This window comes from Helianthus annuus, chromosome 13 (genome assembly GCF_002127325.2).
Source record: "Helianthus annuus cultivar XRQ/B chromosome 13, HanXRQr2.0-SUNRISE, whole genome shotgun sequence".
In the NCBI taxonomy this organism is placed as follows: domain Eukaryota; kingdom Viridiplantae; phylum Streptophyta; class Magnoliopsida; order Asterales; family Asteraceae; genus Helianthus; species Helianthus annuus.
In genome coordinates, this window is record NC_035445.2 from 71,019,454 (window position 1) to 71,037,950 (window position 18,497).

The 18,497-nt window shown below is 39.4% G+C and overlaps 1 long non-coding RNA gene across 2 annotated transcripts; it reads right to left on the bottom strand.

The window, feature by feature from the left end:
* Positions 1-137: 137 nt before the first annotated feature.
* On the bottom strand, positions 138-13,560 carry LOC110902785. 2 transcript variants are annotated; one of them, XR_004877192.1, is made up of 7 exons: positions 13,343-13,560; positions 12,837-13,236; positions 12,224-12,400; positions 11,598-11,828; positions 1,125-1,307; positions 954-1,042; positions 138-788 (listed from the first exon to the last, which is right to left on the bottom strand). It is a non-coding gene; the product is annotated as an uncharacterized LOC110902785 (long non-coding RNA). The 2 variants fall into 2 exon arrangements; XR_002571417.2 differs by having other exon boundaries at positions 12,224-12,452.
* Between the last annotated feature and the right edge of the window lie 4,937 nt (positions 13,561-18,497).

Consider the following 18,497-nt stretch of genomic DNA (forward strand, 5'->3'; position numbering starts at 1 on the left):
CTGGACTTGATAACGCAACCCCCGCTCCGGGTGGAACTCTTTTATCAACATGAACCTGACATAAATTATCGTAGGAGAATAATAGAGGTAACAATTTCGACCCATGAACTTATGAAGGGGCCAATCCAGAGTTTACGGGTCAAACCGGTAAATGAGTAGCTTAAAAGGAGATGAGTGAAAAGTCAACCATAGTATATTTTTAACGTATAAAACATGCTAGATATTTAAACCAAAGACTTATAATATTTATTAGACGTTATATTTCGTGCGCTAATATTTGGCGCAACTAATTAACTACTAAAAAGAGCATTTTTCGAGTAATTTACTCTTTTTTCAAACTAAAAACATTCAGGAAGTCTACTCGTTTTAAATTACCCGTTTGACCCATCATCATTATAAATAACCCGAATTGGGCTGTATTAGTATTAGTATGAAAGTGGTGAAAAAGTTATAATAAACAAATAAATACATGTCTTCCTTTAGAACATGAGTTTGTGCCAACTTTACAACTGTGACTCAAGGTTGATGCTCTTCCAAAATAAACCTCACATGCATAAGTAAACAATTAAACACACATTACTGACTAAACTCTGGTCAAAATTGTCAGTTCTAGTTGAAATAAATATAACATGGTTAACCCATCATAATAATCAGGTCAAAATTGTCAATTCTAGTTGAAGTAAATAAAGAATGACCTTAGTTTCCTAGTGTATGTATTGCTACCATGAAAAAATCCATCAGCAGTTAAGGATTAAACTCTGCTCTTGTGGCCTTTCCGGCCTTCATTGCTGCCAACAATACAATAACTTATTTACACCCCCATCAACTGTTATAATCGCAATAATGCATTTAATATTTAGGGGCAATTAAAATTTTTAAATAAAGAAATCATCAAATCACATAACTTTATTTTTGAATTGACACCAACATGTAGAAAAGTAGCTTTCTTTCACCTGGGCTCAAGTGAAGATATAGCCAAAACGTTGAGGTAGCTCCATTCCACCCTTCTAAAGCATTAAATTTGTTCATTTCTTGTTCCAAGCTAAAAGAAAGAAATGTAAATTTTCAATATGCTAGCAATGAATAACAAAAAAAAATTGAATCAAGAATTCAAGATCAACTACCTGCTTTAACGACATTGGGAATGCGATCAATCCACATTGGTCGGTAGATTTTGAACCTCCTTTGGGTTCCATTGGGTCACACAACATCCCTACTATGGCAGAATCTATGGCGACTTGTTCCAACCTAAAGGCTCGTGAAGCCATCCACACAACCATATCAACATGCACCCTTCAATCAAATTTCTGCAAAGATAAAGGTTTCATTATAGAAAAGGGCACATACATTTGGATTTTGCTGACAAGAAAAGCTCATGATACAACACAAGCACAAATAATTTTCAACCAACCTACTAAGATTAACAATGAGAACGAATTGCCATTGTGAGACATATGGTTGTATATTTAAGAGTATATTTAGAGGGTGTATGAGTTAGATGTTCTACGGAAATAAAAAAGGAAAACAATCATGTAAATATAATGGATCGATTTCGATCTCACTGGATTGGTGATAGTTCATGATGAGCTCCATGACTAAGTCACGTAAGCATGAACAACAGTAGCTCCTGGGAGATTATCATTCAATATCGCACCCAAATCCTGTCATTTAGCAATGTATTAAAGCGCGAGTTTATTAGGCAAACACAACACGCTCGTTCTCATTCAGTTGATTAATAGCCCTCTGATAAGGAATGCATCTTTTTACTAACGTTTCCTATGATAATTTTTTGTGCACCAACTGATAAAGTCTGTGTATAATCATTAGCTAATGATCGAGTTATATATTCGGATACGATTGCATTTTTTTGAATGGCCAACTAAATCGCCGGATAAGCATCTTGGGATGCCCTCAATCGAGCAAATGCATCCCCTCCTTCCTAACAGTCAGAGTTGGATGCATACCCGAGCCACCAGTTCTGGGGAAAACCCGCCCGCCCGAAGGCCTACTGCGGTAAAACCCGGTTCAGCTCAGTTTCGAACTGGCGACCTCCAGAGAGGCCTAGTTCTAAACTTCATTTCCACCAGCAATGACATTGTTTTTGTAACGATAATAACCCATTAAATATATTTAAAAAAAACCATGCAGATCAAATCAACCCGAAATTTGACTCAACTAAATCTGACTATCACACCCCCAAAATCCACACGCGGAGTACCACCGCATGGAGGCGTGACATGACCAGGATCAAGCCACCAATCATATTGAACAATGTAAATAGTAAATGTAATTCAACCCAACAATATGAAAGGTGTTCAAAACATAAGTATAGTTTCAATGTTTAGCGGAAGCATAAAAGTAAAACCCAACATAAGTAATAAGTTTGGAATGTTATAAATGTTTTAACAAAGCATCCACGATCCTTGTCCACAACGACCGCGCCTCCCAGTGCAAGCTCCATTTGTACCTATTGACTTGCAAGGCATGTAACAACGAGTCAACAACAAAGTTGAGCGAGTTCACAGTGGATGGTTTGGTTAAAGTATTCATTTCGTAAACCGTTTAGTTGTTTAGTAAACCATATATCGTATATGCTTGTATCACGGCCCTCCAGGCATGTTTGTGAAGATTAGTGGGAGTTTCCCATGTATTCTAGACTAGTTATATTTGTATCGCGAACCCTCCAGGCATGTGTGCGAAGTTTAGTATTTGTATCGCGGCCATTCCAGGCATGTGTGCGAAGTTTAGTATTTGTATCGCGACCATTCCAGGCATGTGTGCGAAGAGTAGTCGGGGCTTCCCATGTATTACTAGTCTAGCAGTATCTATAAGTGACCTTCCCCCAACGAGGTCAGTGGTACGTAATTCCAATAACAATGTAAGTACAAGTAATCATTCAATCCCATTCCCAACCCCGGGAGTCCCAGGCCTTGATAAGAGTGTGAACTCACCTTGGTTTGCTCGGTATGCTAAAGTATGTGCTCACAAACAATCAGTCAAGTCCTAATGTACGCACGTATACATAATCAGTTTATATTCACAAAGTCCACTTATGCATATACAACCACAGTGGTATTAAATCAGCAATCACGAATGACATAAGGCACGTAATCAAGCTCATACAAGTCATACTCATCATTTAACAGCAGTTAATTAATCCAGTTAGCACTTAACAGATTCAAACTATGTTACTGTGCAAATTACCCATTCGGCGAAACACCCTCTGTTTCGCCGTGAACCCTCTTCGACGAAACGCCCTTAGTTTCGTCGTGATATCCCTCGACGAAACACTCTTGATTCGTCATGTTTGTTTCGTCGCAATTGGTCTCGGCGAAACACACTGTTCCGTCGTGTCAGTTTCGCCGTCATACGTTCCATCATAATTGTCAGTTACGTCACATAACAGTTTTGTAAAATACCTAAACCCTAACTGCCGTCATCAACATCCTCCATCATACAGAAATTATATAATCATACAGAAATTAATCGATATCATGGATTACCAATCATAGCATATTCATCTGTTAACCTTAGACAATCTAGCATACGAATATCACATCACAATTTCATCATTCAGAAACATGTTCATACCGTTCATGAACAATGGCATAGACAAGTGAAGTCATTAGCATAAACTCTAATCTATATACTGATTCAACCACAAACAATCCAACCCGACACACAGAACCGTAACCGCTAATAGATTCCATTTTAACTAATTCATCAATCAATCATGAACACAACATTATCTAGCATCGATCCTAATGAATTCAAGCAAAAACAGTTAACGTTAGTAGAATCAAACAATCACACAAAGGTTAAACACTAACCACGATGAACGGAATAGTAACTTGATCGATTCGGGGCTTCGGGAACACAAGTTTGCCGTCAACAGAGAAAAGGAGACTCTAGGGTTTCTTGTTTGCTAAAGTTGTAACAAATAACCCGTAGAACTACTTAAATACTCGGTGTAACGTACTGGGCCTCGGCGAATCATTGGGCTGGCGAAACACTTGTTTCGTCGAGATGTGTGTGACGAAACACACACTTGTTTCGTCGGAGGAGCTTATGGCGAAACACTACTTGTTTCGTTGTGTGAGTTATGGCGAAACACACTTGTGTTTCGTCGGGTTGTTCAAGTCTTAAACAGTTTACAAGTTCACAAACCAAACACTTTATACAAAATACATAGCATATCAAACAATCATCTCGAATTATAATCCAGTGTACAGTTACAAGGAAATCAATCAAGCAACTAAACAGTCAACGTGCAATAAATGCGAATAAGGAATCTTGGAAACTCAAGTTGTCACATTATCCCCAACTTGAAAGAAATTTCGTCCCGAAATTTAGCATGCGGTTACTGAGGAAGCTAGTTGTGTTGTATAGTTCACTGGTTTTCCTGGGGTGTCACATCATCCCCCCTTTGATTTGTAATTTCGTCCCGAAATTCTGTGGTAGCTTCAGCCTTAGTAGTAGTTGCATTGTTCTTGAATAACTGGGGATATTTGAGTTCCATTTGATCTTCGCGTTCCCAGGTGAACTTTGGGCCACGACGGGAGTTCCATCAAACTCGAACAAGAGGTATTCTGGTGTTTTTGTGGACCTTAACATCCCAGTCCGTGATTTCAACACTTCCTCGATGAAATGTAGCCGTTCGTCGATAGTGAGTTCCTTCAAAGGAACTATGAGGGTCTCATCTGACAGACACTTCTTCAGATTCGACACGTGGAAAACGTCGTGAACTGCACCGAGTTCTGCTGGTAGGTTCAGTTTGTAGACCACTTTGCCTATTCTTTCTATGATTTCGAATGGTCCGACGTAACGTGGATTGAGCTTGCCTCGTTTGCCAAAACGAAATACACCCTTCTAAGGCGAGACCTTGAGTAGCACTCGATCCCCAACCTGGAACTCGAGTGGCTTCCTGCGCTTATCAGCGTAGCTTTTCTGACGGTCACGAGCTGCCGCCATGCGTTGTCGTATCTGTGCAATCCTTTCAGTAGCATCAACTACAAGTTCTGGACCTGTGATCTGACTATCGCCCACCTCTGCCCAACAGAGAGGTGATCGGCATTTACGCTCGTATAATGCCTCAAATGGAGCGGCTTGAATGCTGGTGTGGTAACTGTTGTTATACGAAAACTCCACTAACGGGAGATGTTTTTCCCAGCTGTTGTCGAAATCGATAACACATGCCCGAAGCATGTCTTCTAGAGTCTGGATAGCGCCCTCAGACTGCCCATCCGTCTGAGGGTGATAAGCCGTGCTCATGTCTAATCGTGAGCCAAAATCTTTGTGCATTGCTTGCCACAGTTCCGAAGTAAAACGTGCATCACGATCAGAGATAATAGAGGTCGGCACCCCGTGCCTCGAAACAACTTCTTTCAAGTAAATGTCTGCTAAGGTAGAGAACTTGTCTGTTTCTTTGATAGCCAAGAAGTGAGCAGACTTTGTGAGTCGATCCACGATCACCCTAATAGTACCAAATAGTATCGTTACCACGCTGATATCTAGGCAGGCCAGTAACAAAATCCATGGAAATTTCTTCCCATTTCCATTGTGGTATCTTTGGTTGTTGAAGTAGGCCTGATGGTTTCTGATATTCGACCTTGACTCTCGCACAAGTTAAACACTTGCTGACGTAAGTTGCTATGTGGGCTTTCATGCTGGGCCACCAATACGTAGTTCTGAGATCGTGGTACATTTTATCCGAACCTGGATGTACCGAGTAGCGAGACTTATGTGCTTCATCCATTACAAGCTCGCGTAAGTTGCCATAAAGTGGGACCCAGATGCGTCCTGTTACGTATTAGGCGCCGTCTTCCTTTCGTTCTAACCGTTGCCGTGAACCACGTAAGGCTTCAGCCCTGATGTTTTCTGGTTTCAATGCTTCTACCTGAGCATCTCGTATCTGTGCAGGAAGACTAGACTGAATAGTAAGTTGTAATGCTCGTACGCGCCTAGGCGTAGTATCCTTTCGACTGAGGGCGTCGGCCACAACATTGGCTTTGCCCGGATGGTACTTGATGGCACATTCGTAATCATTCAGTAGTTCAACCCATCGGCGTTGACCATATTCAATTCCTTCTGCTTGAAGATATGCTCGAGACTCCTGTGATCGGTGTAGATGGTGCACTTGGTACCGTACAGGTAATGTCGCCATATCTTAAGCGCGAAAACGACAACTCCCAGCTCCAAGTCATGTGTAGTGTAATTCCGTTCGTGAATCTTAAGTTGGCGCGAAGCGTAAGCAATGACTTTATCCCGTTGCATCAATACACAACCAAGACCCTGAATTGACGCGTCGCAGTAGACCACAAAATCGTCTGTGCCCTCGGGCAATGAAAGAATAGGTGCGCTGCAGAGTCTATCCTTTAAGTGCTGAAAAGCTGTTTCCTGTGTATTACCCCAACGATTAGTAACACCTTTCTGTGTCAGTAGTGTAAGCGGCTGTGCAATCTTTCAGAAATCTTTGATAAACCTCTTGTAATAACCTGCCAAACCCAAGAATTGGTGAAATTCTGTTGGAGTACGTGGTGCAGGCCAGTTCCTGATCGAATCTACCTTGGATGGATCAACATGAATCCCATCCTTGTTTACCACGTGGCCTAGAAAGTGGACTTCACGAAGCCAGAAGTCGCATTTCGAAAACTTGGCGTATAACTGTTCTGTTCGAAGGAGCTTCAAAATAAGTCGTAAATGATGCTCGTGTTCCTCATGACTCTTAGAGTAGATCAGGATGTCATCGATGAAGACTATGACAAACTTGTCTAGGTAGGGTTTGCACACTCTGTTCATAAGATCCATCAAGACTGCAGGCGTGTTTGTTAATCCGAATGGCATAACTAGAAACTCGTAGTGCCCGCAGCGAGTTCTGAATGCTGTTTTGGAGACGTCCTCATCCCGGACTCTCAGTTGATGGTAGCCTGACCTCAGATCTATCTTTGAGTAATAGCTCGACCCTTGTAGCTGGTCGAATAAATCATCAATACGAGGAAGGGGATAGCGATTCTTCACAGTCACCTTGTTTAGTTCGCGGTAGTCTATGCACATACGGAAGGTACCGTCTTTCTTTTTCACAAATAATACAGGAGCTCCCCAAGGCGAAGAGCTAGGACGAATAAAGCCCTTATCCAAGAGCTCTTGTAGTTGTTTGGACAGTTCTTCTAATTCTAATGGGGCTAAGCGATACGGTGCACGAGCTATTGGTGCTGCTCCTGGAGCTAGCTCGATCTGGAACTCGACCTGGCGATGAGGCGGTAGCCCAGGTAAATCTTCAGGAAACACTTGAGGAAAATCGCGTACCACTAGGATATCCTCTAACCTCTTATCTTTCGTTGTTGCATCAATAACAAGTGCCAAAATGGCAGTGTGGCCCTTTCGCAAACACTTCTGGGCCTTCAGGAAGGAGATGATGCCAACCACGGCACCACTCTTGTTGCCTTGAACTTCGAGAGGTTCTTTACCAGAACGGGGAATACGGACAATCTTCTCCTTGCATAAAATCTCTGCTTGTTGTTGGGATAACCAATCCATACCAATGACGATGTCGAAACTACCCAGAGCTATGGGAATGAGATCGATAGAGAAAATCTGACCAGCGAGGATAAGATTATAACCCTGAACTATGTGTGTGGCGTCTAGACTTTTACCGTTAGCTAATTCTACGACATGTTTAGTGTTCAAAAGTGTTGGTGCGCGCTTGAGCCTTCGACTAACTTTCAGAGACATATAACTGGTGTCCGCACCCGAATCAAATAATACAGTAACATAAAAGTCGTCGAGAAGAAACTTACCCATTACCACGTTAGGATCATTCCTTGCATCACCCTGACCCAGCACAAATGCACGACCCCTAGCGCCGTTGTTATCATTGTTTCCCCTGTTGTTGTTCCCATTGCCTTGATTATTGTTGTTGTTGTTCTGGTTCTGGTTTAACTGGGGGCAGTCTCGCTTGAAGTGGCCTTCAGCACCACATTGATAGCATCCCCTGTTGTCTTGCTACTGTTGCTGCTGCTGGTTTCGTGGAGCAGGTGGTTGTTGTTGTTGATTCTGATTTGCAGGTCGGGAGCTCCTGCAATCTTTAGCTTCATGACCCATCTTGAGGCACCGCTGACAACGACCCTTGTTGCACTGGCCATTATGGTGCTTGTTGCAAGTGTTGCACTTTGGAAGGTTTCCTCAATATCCACCCTGTCTCTGACTGCCAGAAAATTGCTGACCAGGGCTCTGATAGTTATCCATCTTTCGCTGCTGTGCCTGAGACTGAGCTGTAGCTGAACCCTTGCTGGAATCCCCATCCCATTTCCGCTTGTTGTCACCGGGAGTAGCGGAAGTAGTAGTAGTGGTAGTAGCACTGATACGCTTAGGCAGCCTGTTCTGTTCCACTGCCTGGTCTGTGAGGCGATGAGCAAGATGTGTAATATCCTGGTTATTATCAAGGTTGGCCGATGTCACATGAATTTGAATTTCTGGTGCTAGCCCTTTGAGATACAACTCAATACGCTTGATAGGAGGGTCCACCATAGTTGGAGACAAGATGGCTAGCTCGTTTGACCTTTTCGTATAACCACTTCTAACTTGTGGATGTCGTCTCGTGTGCAGTATTCTAGCTTGATTAGTTCCTTAAAATCATTCCAAGGGGTGGCGTTAGCAGCTGCCAACCCTAACATCTGAACTTGCGCGTTCCACCAAGTCAGCGCAATGCCTTCTAGAGTACCAGTGGCGTACTTCACCCTGCGAGCCTCAGGGCATTCACACATTTCAAAGACGGACTCGAGCTTTTCAAACCAATGGAGGAGTCCAACTGCTCCTTCAGTGCCACTGAATGTGTTAGGATGACAGTCCATAAAATTCTTGAAAGTGCAAACAGGTTGCTGAGCGGGTTGACCTGTTGTGTATAGAATAGGACAAGGTTAAACGTAAGAGTTGGTTTAGAAGTGTAGGATCTAAAGATCCTAGAGTGGGTTGCGACTGCAGGGTATACCTCCTGCTTGTGCGGCTGCAAGTGCCGCAGCAACTTGTTCGTTAATGAAAGCCGTCAACTGGGCTTGAGTCATGTTAATGCGTCCAGCCATGATCTTCATAGCAAAGGTAACATAAGTGAGAGAGGTTCGCGAAAAATGCGATGACAGAAGAGAGTAAGCACACAAGTGTTCTTAGGCAATAAGTGTTACGTTTATCTAAGCATACCGTGTAGCAAGTAGGTAATGTAAACATGAATAGTAGTACCTAGTGTGTTGAGTCTTGCACGTGGAGCGAAGCGTCGTTGTGGATCGTTGAGCACTGTACAGGTTATAGTCTGGTTTTAATAAAAACATTTTCCCCTTATTAAAACCGAGTTCTCTATAACCAATGGCTCTGATACCAATCTGTCACACCCCCAAAATCCATACGCGGAGTACCACCGCACGGAGGCGTGACATGACCAGGATCAAGCCACCAATCATATTGAACAATGTAAATAGTAAATGTAATTCAACCCAACAATATGAAAGGTGTTCAAAACATAAGTATAGTTTCAATGTTTAGCGGAAGCATAAAAGTAAAACCCAACATAAGTAATAAGTTTGGAATGTTATAAATGTTTTAACAAAGCATCCACGATCCTTGTCCACAATGACCGCGCCTCCCAGTGCAAGTTCCATTTGTACCTATTGACCTGCAAGGCATGTAACAACGAGTCAACAACAAAGTTGAGCGAGTTCACAGTGGATGGTTTGGTTAAAGTATTCATTTCGTAAACCGTTTAGTTGTTTAGTAAACCATGTATCGTATATGCTTGTATCGCGGCCCTCCAGGCATGTTTGCGAAGATTAGTGGGAGTTTCCCATGTATTCTAGACTATTTATATTTGTATCGCGGCCCTCCAGGCATGTGTGCGAAGTTAGTATTTGTATAGCGGCCATTCCAGGCATGTGTGCGAAGTTTAGTATTTGTATCGTGGCCACTCCAGGCATGTGTGCGAAGAGTAGTGGGGGCTTCCCATGTATTACTAGTCTAGCAGTATCTATAAGTGACCTTCCCCTAACGAGGTCAGTGGTACGTAATTCCAATAACAATGTAAGTACAAGTAATCATTCAATCCCATGCCCAACCCCGGGAGTCCCATGCCTTGATAAGAGTGTGAACTCACCTTGGTTTGCTCGGTATGCTAAAGTATGTGCTCACAAACAATCAGTCAAGTCCTAATGTACGCACGTATACATAATCAGTTTATATTCACAAAGTCCACTTATGCATATACAACCACAGTGGTATTAAATCAGCAATCACGAATGACACAAGGCACGTAATCAAGCTCATACAAGTCATACTCATCATTTAACAGCAGTTAATTAATCCAGTTAGCACTTAACAGATTCAAACTACGTTACTGTGCAGATTACCCATTCGGCGAAACACCCTCTGTTTTCGCCGTGAACCCTCTTCGACGAAACGCCCTTAGTTTCGTCGTGATATCCCTCGACGAAACACTCTTGATTCGTCATGTTTGTTTCGTCGCAATTGGTCTCGGCGAAACACACTGTTCCGTCGTGTCAGTTTCGCCGTCATACGTTCCGTCATAATTGTCAGTTACGTCACATAACAGTTTTATAAAATACCTAAACCCTAACTGCCGTCATCAACATCCTCCATCATACAGAAATCATATAATCATACAGAAATTAATCGATATCATGGATTACCAATCATAGCATATTCATCTGTTAACCTTAGACAATCTAGCATACGAATATCACATCACAATTTCATCATTCAGAAACATGTTCGTACCGTTCATGAACAATGGCATAGACAAGTGAAGTCATTAGCATAAACTCTAATCTATATACTGATTCAACCACAAACAATCCAACCCGACACACAGAACCGTAACCGCCAATAGATTCCATTTTAACTAATTCATCAATCAATCATGAACACAACATTATCTAGCATCGATCCTAATGAATTCAAGCAAAAACAGTTAACGTTGGTAGAATCAAACAATCACACAAAGGTTAAACACTAACCACGATGAACGGAATAGTAACTTGATCGATTCGGGGCTTCGGGAACACAAGATTGCCGTCAACAGAGAAAAGGAGACTCTAGGGTTTCTTGTTTGCTAAAGTTGTAACAAATAACCCGTAGAACTACTTAAATACTCGGTATAACGTACTGGGCCGTTACTGGGCCTCGGCGAATCGTTGGGCCGGCGAAACACTTGTTTCGTCGAGATGTGTGTGACGAAACACACACTTGTTTCGTCGGAGGAGCTTATGGCGAAACACTACTTGTTTTGTCGTGTGAGTTATGGCGAAACACACTTGTGTTTCGTCGGGTTGTTCAAGTCTTAAACAGTTTACAAGTTCACAAACCAAACACTTTATACAAAACACATAGCATATCAAACAATCATCTCGAATTATAATCAAGTGTACAGTTACAAGGAAATCAATCAAGCAACTAAACAGTCAACGTGCAATAAATGCGAATAAGGAATCTTAGAAACTCGAGTTGTCAAACTGACCCCGTTTCAACCCGTCCAACGCCCCATAATTCTTCCTCTAGAAAAATTTGGATAAATATGAGAAATATTAAATAGCTCAAACCTGGTCCAAATTATACAAATGAAGTGTCATTACATCAACAATGTCTGAACCCGAAACCTTAAGAAGCTTTGAAAGCCACTCTTTATCAAAGAACCCAACAATGCTACAATCAACGGTTTTGGCTTGACGTTGTGGTATAAATTGTCGATTATACCCTGAGTTCAACTAAGTCACTCCCATATTGCTCAGCATGGACCATAGTACCAATGCTCTTGCCACTCAACGCGTTACCTACAACCAATGTACGCAAGATCGCATAAGAATACACATATATTACGACAACCATACACGGTACAAAAAAAATCTTGGTTTATTTGTATATAAAATCCATATTCCCATGAATGTAGCTGATACCCCTTGGAATTGGTATATTCTACAAAATCATGGGCATTGCTGGAATACCATTATACTTCCCAAACTCCCTTTTAAATCGGTGTCTTCCCTGAATTGTGTTTAACCCGAAGGTGACAAATGAAAAACAAATAAAAGAACTTTAGTTTTAATAATACAAAAAAAAATAATGGAATTTAGTCTCATCTTCTCTTTGCAAAAAAAAAAAAAGAAAAGTGATTCAGTTCATCCCTCCTATCCATACTAAGACAACTATTAGAGAATCCAAACAATACCTTCATGGAGTGGTTGTACACTATCTTAGCCTACTGGCCTGCAATTTCAAAATATGCAAACTGATAATGCTTTGTGAAGTAAAGCTTATGTCCTCCTCAGATCATCTTCATCATCACTACTCCGTTGTCGTGCTTCCTGTCTTTGCGCCTATGTCGAGTCCTCGCCTACGCCCTTCACTGTGAAATAGAACATGACAGAATGTAGAAACTACTACTTTAACTGTGGTACCTAAAAAAGTAACAAAAATAGAAACTAAATACATACCAATGCTTATGAACAGTTCCGTTTAAAACACAAGATGTTTTTTAAAATAAACAATATAAAAGGTGGATGTCAATCTGTTTGGCAGCCCTTGCCGACCTTAACATGGTTGTTTGTACAATATAAAAGGTGGATGTCAATCCCAAATGGTTGTTAGTAACTTCTAAGTGGACATTAAAAGAATTTCAGAAAAACGGCCAGCTATAATAATAAAATTATTAAAATATGTAGCTGTAGTGGAAAAAAACGGCCAGCTATAATAATAAAATTATTAAAATATCTAGCTGCAGTGGAAAGATTTTCCCAAGCATTCATTAACCAACATAAAATTCCCCAAGAAAGTAATCATACCCGATTTCATTTGCTTGAACTTGTAATTTTCGTTCCAAACCACACTTTGAAACATCTTGAAAATGTTCTTTGTTGTCCAAACACATACCCGACCGAAGACATAAGTTCCCCATGATTGTCATTCAAGAACATTGTTTCACCCCATAAATTGGCAACTTTTATTAAGATTGCTTGGTTTTCATGCTTGTGTAGCTAGAGGTAAGAGTAGGTATCATGTTGTCAGTGGTGGTTTTGAAAGCCTTTTTTTGGGTGCGCCAAAACCAAAGCGTGAAGCTGCCAAACAGGTCAAACCGGCCAGCGCAACCAGCCAACCCACCCATATTCACCCTTTTTATATGCTTGCCTTCTTTCTTAAAACCAGACCTTTCTTCTGAATCTTGTTGCAAAATTCTCATGAAACCTGTAACACAAGAAACCAATTAAAACCCTCGTAATTTAATTTAGCGCGATAGATAAGATATGACAACCTAAAATATGATTGTTTTGGTAAGTTTTTTTATTCGTACCTGTTATCGAAGGATCTCAGATGGAATGTATGTCACCTGAACTTCAAATGGACGGATAGGGAGTTACATGAGCTATTGACAATCAGGTCAGTTAATGGAATGTAGATACACAATCAGGCCTGTTAATAGAATGTAGATACACAATCTGCTATTCACATACATCTACTCACAATCAGGTCAGTTCATACAAAAGCAGGACTTTATAAAGAGGCTGTTCTTATATAACACAACTTATTATCTACCATATCTTGATACTTATTTTAAAAGCTATCAGCTGTTTTACTAACCAATTCTTTAATAAAGTTAACCTATCAAGTTAAAAGCACAAAGAATAAATCATATTCCTTTGACTCTAAAACATCACCTAGATAAACAACACTTAATTATCTTACTGCCTAACAAAAATAAATTGGAAGACCGTTCTTTAAAGCGACACTTCATTTTTTCTTGTATATATGTATGTATGTTTATATTTATAGAAGGATGTTCAATGGGCACATTTAAAAAAGTTTAGCATTTCACTAAAAATAAAATGCCTACAGATATACTATTGCTAAATCAATCGGATTGAATAAAAGACCACATAGATTGAAGGATAGTGTTAAAATCCAATGAAGTTTAAATAACAAAATTTACTTTTAATCAACTAAACACTAAATATTTAAACTTAAAACCATATTAAATGATTAATATCTGGAGTGTTCTAGCCATAGGTACATGCGAACGAAGTTCAGTTTGATGAAAAAATGAAAGTTTTGGCAGTTATGCAGTCTGATTAACATTCAACACAATCCATTTACCAAAATCCCTAAAAAAACATAAAAGGTAACTCTTATAATTAGTACCTCTAGGGCCTTTTCTGTATCAAGTCCCTACTTAGATATCCGTAGTTGCTGTGGAAAAAGTAGTTCAACTAATTAAACTAAAATAACCCTAATTTAGACTCAAGTAATAATAATCTAGACTCTCTAACTTGACTAAACTACTCACCGGCAAGTGAACCGGTCGACTCTAGCAAAGAAGAGTAAGTCCGGATGTCGAACCCACAAGGACTCTAATGAATTACGTTAACAACTCTACTTAGACTAGACACTGACACGAGTTAACGATTGTTGTGTTTTAAGGGGGGTTTTACTAAAATCCTAAAATTGCAATAAAAATGAAATTAAACTAAGACACGAACGAAGACTAAGGTTTAATTCAAATAAGATTAACGACTACCTAGACTTGAATCCAGTTTGACTAGGAATGGACTTCTAACGGTATTATTGTTGTATGGAGCCGGGATCGTAAAGTACTAAACCTTAAGGTATTTCAATGCTAAGACTTCCCGACCCTTCTCAGGAAGAAACCTAGGAAACCCTACAAAGCTGTTATGAATACCGATTGTTAGATTTCCTCTCAGTCCTCTAACGACTCTGAAAGGGCCCTAATACGACTATCTACCTCTCAAGATCTATCTTAGCTATATATTGCAATTAGGGAACTAAAACCGACTTCTCTCAAGATCTATCTTAGCTATATATTGCAATGAGACCTAATAACTAACTCGAGCCTCTCAGCGACAAGTTAAGCAGAATATTTAATTCTAATTGTATTATAATTACTGTTTCTAAGGCTATCGGCCGATTTACCCAAAGATCACCCGAACTCGCAAAGATGCAAATAATCAACACAAATTTATTATGTGAAAGACATTCACCAAAATCTATGTGAAACAGTAAATAATCAACAACCAAAAGTAAATACGCACACACACCAAATCAGAAATACTAGAACACTTTACTTGCAAATATCAATCCATAATCAAACAATAAAAACCGTTAAAAGATCCAAACTTTAATCAAACTATCATCTTATCTTGGTAGTATCTAGGGTTTAGCCAAGAAACATGTTGTCTATAGCAAACAAATCTAATTCAAAACAAGAATTCGTCGGAAAATATTGAAAACACGAAATTAAAGAAAACCGGGAGATAAAACCCGAACAATCTTCACCTCCACGCTCCAAGCTTCAACCGGATGATTCCCGCCAGCTAAAACTCTCCGAAAACCTCAAAATCTGCTCTCCAAAGTCGCCTATTGTGTTAATTGAATATTTACAAACTAGTTTTCCTATTATTAATCTCCACATGAATTGATTTGACAATGGCTTTCGATTTAGATTTTGTTTTCCATTCTCTAAATGTTTTGGATTTAAAAGAGTTAATTTGGCGTACGAAATCCATGATGAAAGTAAAAGAAATATGGTGTATAATTGTATATGCTTAATTTTTAAGTGTTTTATGGATTTAAAAAGTTGTATATTATATGTATAACCAATTTTATATATAAAACTACTATATTATATGTTTATTATGCAATCTTCTTCGACCTAAGGTTGTTTTAATACTGGATGCGAGAAGTTTAGTGATATGTGAAAAAAAAATTATCAATATTATGAAGTTTATTGAAAGTAATTAAAATTGTGTATTAATAAATAATCTTATAAAAAGTCTAACATGTTGATCTATGCCAATGAAGAAAATCTAAATATTATGTAGATTATTGTAAGTGATTAAAAAGTTGATCTATGCCAATGAAGAAAATCTAAATATTATGTAGATTATTGTAAGTGATTAAAAAATAATGTATAATTTATCTTTACATAACTGATTCAAACTCACACGCTACTTAAAAAGATCTAACGTATTGTTGATGTGTGCCAATGAAGAACAAAAAAAGTTAGGCCTTAAAAATTGATGGCATGTACAGTGACCCCTACTACATCTGCTTAAATCGTCCTATTCTGGTGACCTACGATAGAAATAATTAAACACATTATAATTGTGACAACAGTTGCAGTTTGAGATGAGACCAAATTAAACACATATAAAAAGATGACCATATATAATTCTGTATTTTATTCATTAGAGTAGAAACACAAAACAAACATTAGGAGGGTGTTTGATGTTGAGTTTTGAAGGAGATTTTTATATTATTGAGTTTTGAAATCGTAAATAATCAGTTTTGAGTGTTTGGGTAAAAAAATTAAAAAAATTGATTATTTGCGTTTAGAAAGTTACAAAACGCAGTTTTCCAAAAGCAGCTCCCCCCTACTGCAACAAAACGCAGTTTTCCAAAAATTGATTATTTACGTTTAGAAAAGGATTTTCACTTGTTTTTTTAAATATATATTTACCAAACACTCAAATAGTTGATTATCTGATTATTGTGATATCAAGCAACATAAGGCCAGGCGGGGTGGTCATAATATAACGAGTGATAGATCAAAATAACGCGTGGAAATAACGAAATCCCACCCCCACCTCCATATATAACGCGTTATATATTAACGAAAACATGATTTCGTTATTTTTACAACGCGTGATGGTTTTATTTGTGAGTGTAATTGTTGGTTGGGGGGAAATTGTTGGGTGTGGTGGTGAGTGATGACCACCCTCACTAAAAAAGGTTGTGAGTGATGTAAAAATGGTTGCTGACATGGCGGAACATGATTGGATATTGTGAGTGATGGAAAAATGGTCACTAGTGACCCCCCCCCCCCCAATCAAATCCAAACACTATCTTTCAACATCACGTTTTGTTACAGTATTTTCAAAACTCAACCCCAAACACCCTCTAAAATGATTAGCATATACAAACTTTGATCCAAGTGAAAATATAAGTTTTAATTTGGCACTCGATAGAACTACATACTCCTGCTTATGCTATGAATGATGAATTTCCAAGGGTCAGTTTGCACCATCAAATTGAGTTTTTTTTTTCAAGTAATCTTTTACTGCGAATATATATGCACCTAATCGTGTAAGAGATCATGCAGTTAGCGAGAAAGTATTCTCTATATTTAGGCAGAAATATAGGGAAAAATCACCACCTTAGTTAACATTTTAAACTTTGACTTTTTTAAATTACCAAAATGGCAATTGACCACTCTCTTGCACCTTATGGCGCATGCGCAACAGGTGCACTTCTCCTATGTCGTTTTCCTCAATCATGCGCCACACACTGTGCTGCGCCAAACACTCCCATGCGCCACGCTCTGTGCCACGCCACACTCTCCTGTGCCATTATCAAGCTACAAACCTTTCTCCTACGCCACCATATTCTCTTGCGCCATTTAGCCACGTGTCACACTCGGGTTAACAAAATTCATGTCTACTTTGATAATTTCTTTGGTCAAAGTGGTTATTTTGGTGATTTTCCCTGAAATATAGGCTTTAGATATGTCAGAAATATTATATTATATTATATTATATTATATAGAGAGATGTATTTGTGTGTGCAGAAACATTGCAAATGATAGGGAAAGTTGATCTTTAGTTTCGTTCACTTTCTAAATTTGGCAAGTTGGTTTGTGGTATTATAGGTCTAGTTGCTTTCCGTATTTAGCTGAAACTAACTAACTACTTCCTCCACTCACTTTATAAGCCTTTTTTTTGAACGGTCAACAGAATCAATCCCGAGCACTCTCGGAGCACCCACTGGACCAAGGGCGGACCTAGTAAGGGTCCAGGGTGGGCGGGCGCACCCCCTGAAAAAAAAAATTTAGTGTATTTTATAAGGTAAAATTCTCCCCGCACCCCTTGAAAATTTGGTTAAACCCCTTATCCGCACCCCTTGAACCCTTGAAAAGTTGGTTAAACCCCTTATCCGCACCCCTTGAAAATTTTTTCTGGGTCCGCCACTGCACTGGACCAAACGGAATACTCCGAGGGTAACCCGGGTCCACCACGAATTCCAGGGAAAACCCGGTAACCCGCCCGCCCGTAGGCACGACGATAAAATTACTGGTAACTCAACGAAAACAAAACATATAGCCAATACAATTCTAGTATTTGATCTTCCAAAGTTTAAAAGTCAATCATCCTTGCATCACTTATATTACTCAACTACACTAATACACCTCTATTTTGTACTTGTTCTTAGCCGCCACATTATACACCTTTGAAAACCGTTCTGGTCCTCAAGTTAGGAAATCAAGATAAACATTGCATCTAAATAGTCAAGAATGGCTCCCATCTAGCTAGCTAGCTACTTAACAGAGAAAATCTCGAAAATAGCCATTGACCAAGCTTTATTTTCAAATTGGCCACCTCCCAAGTCTTGGGAGATAAGTTTCATAAATCCATGTGCATGGAAAGTGTCATCCAATA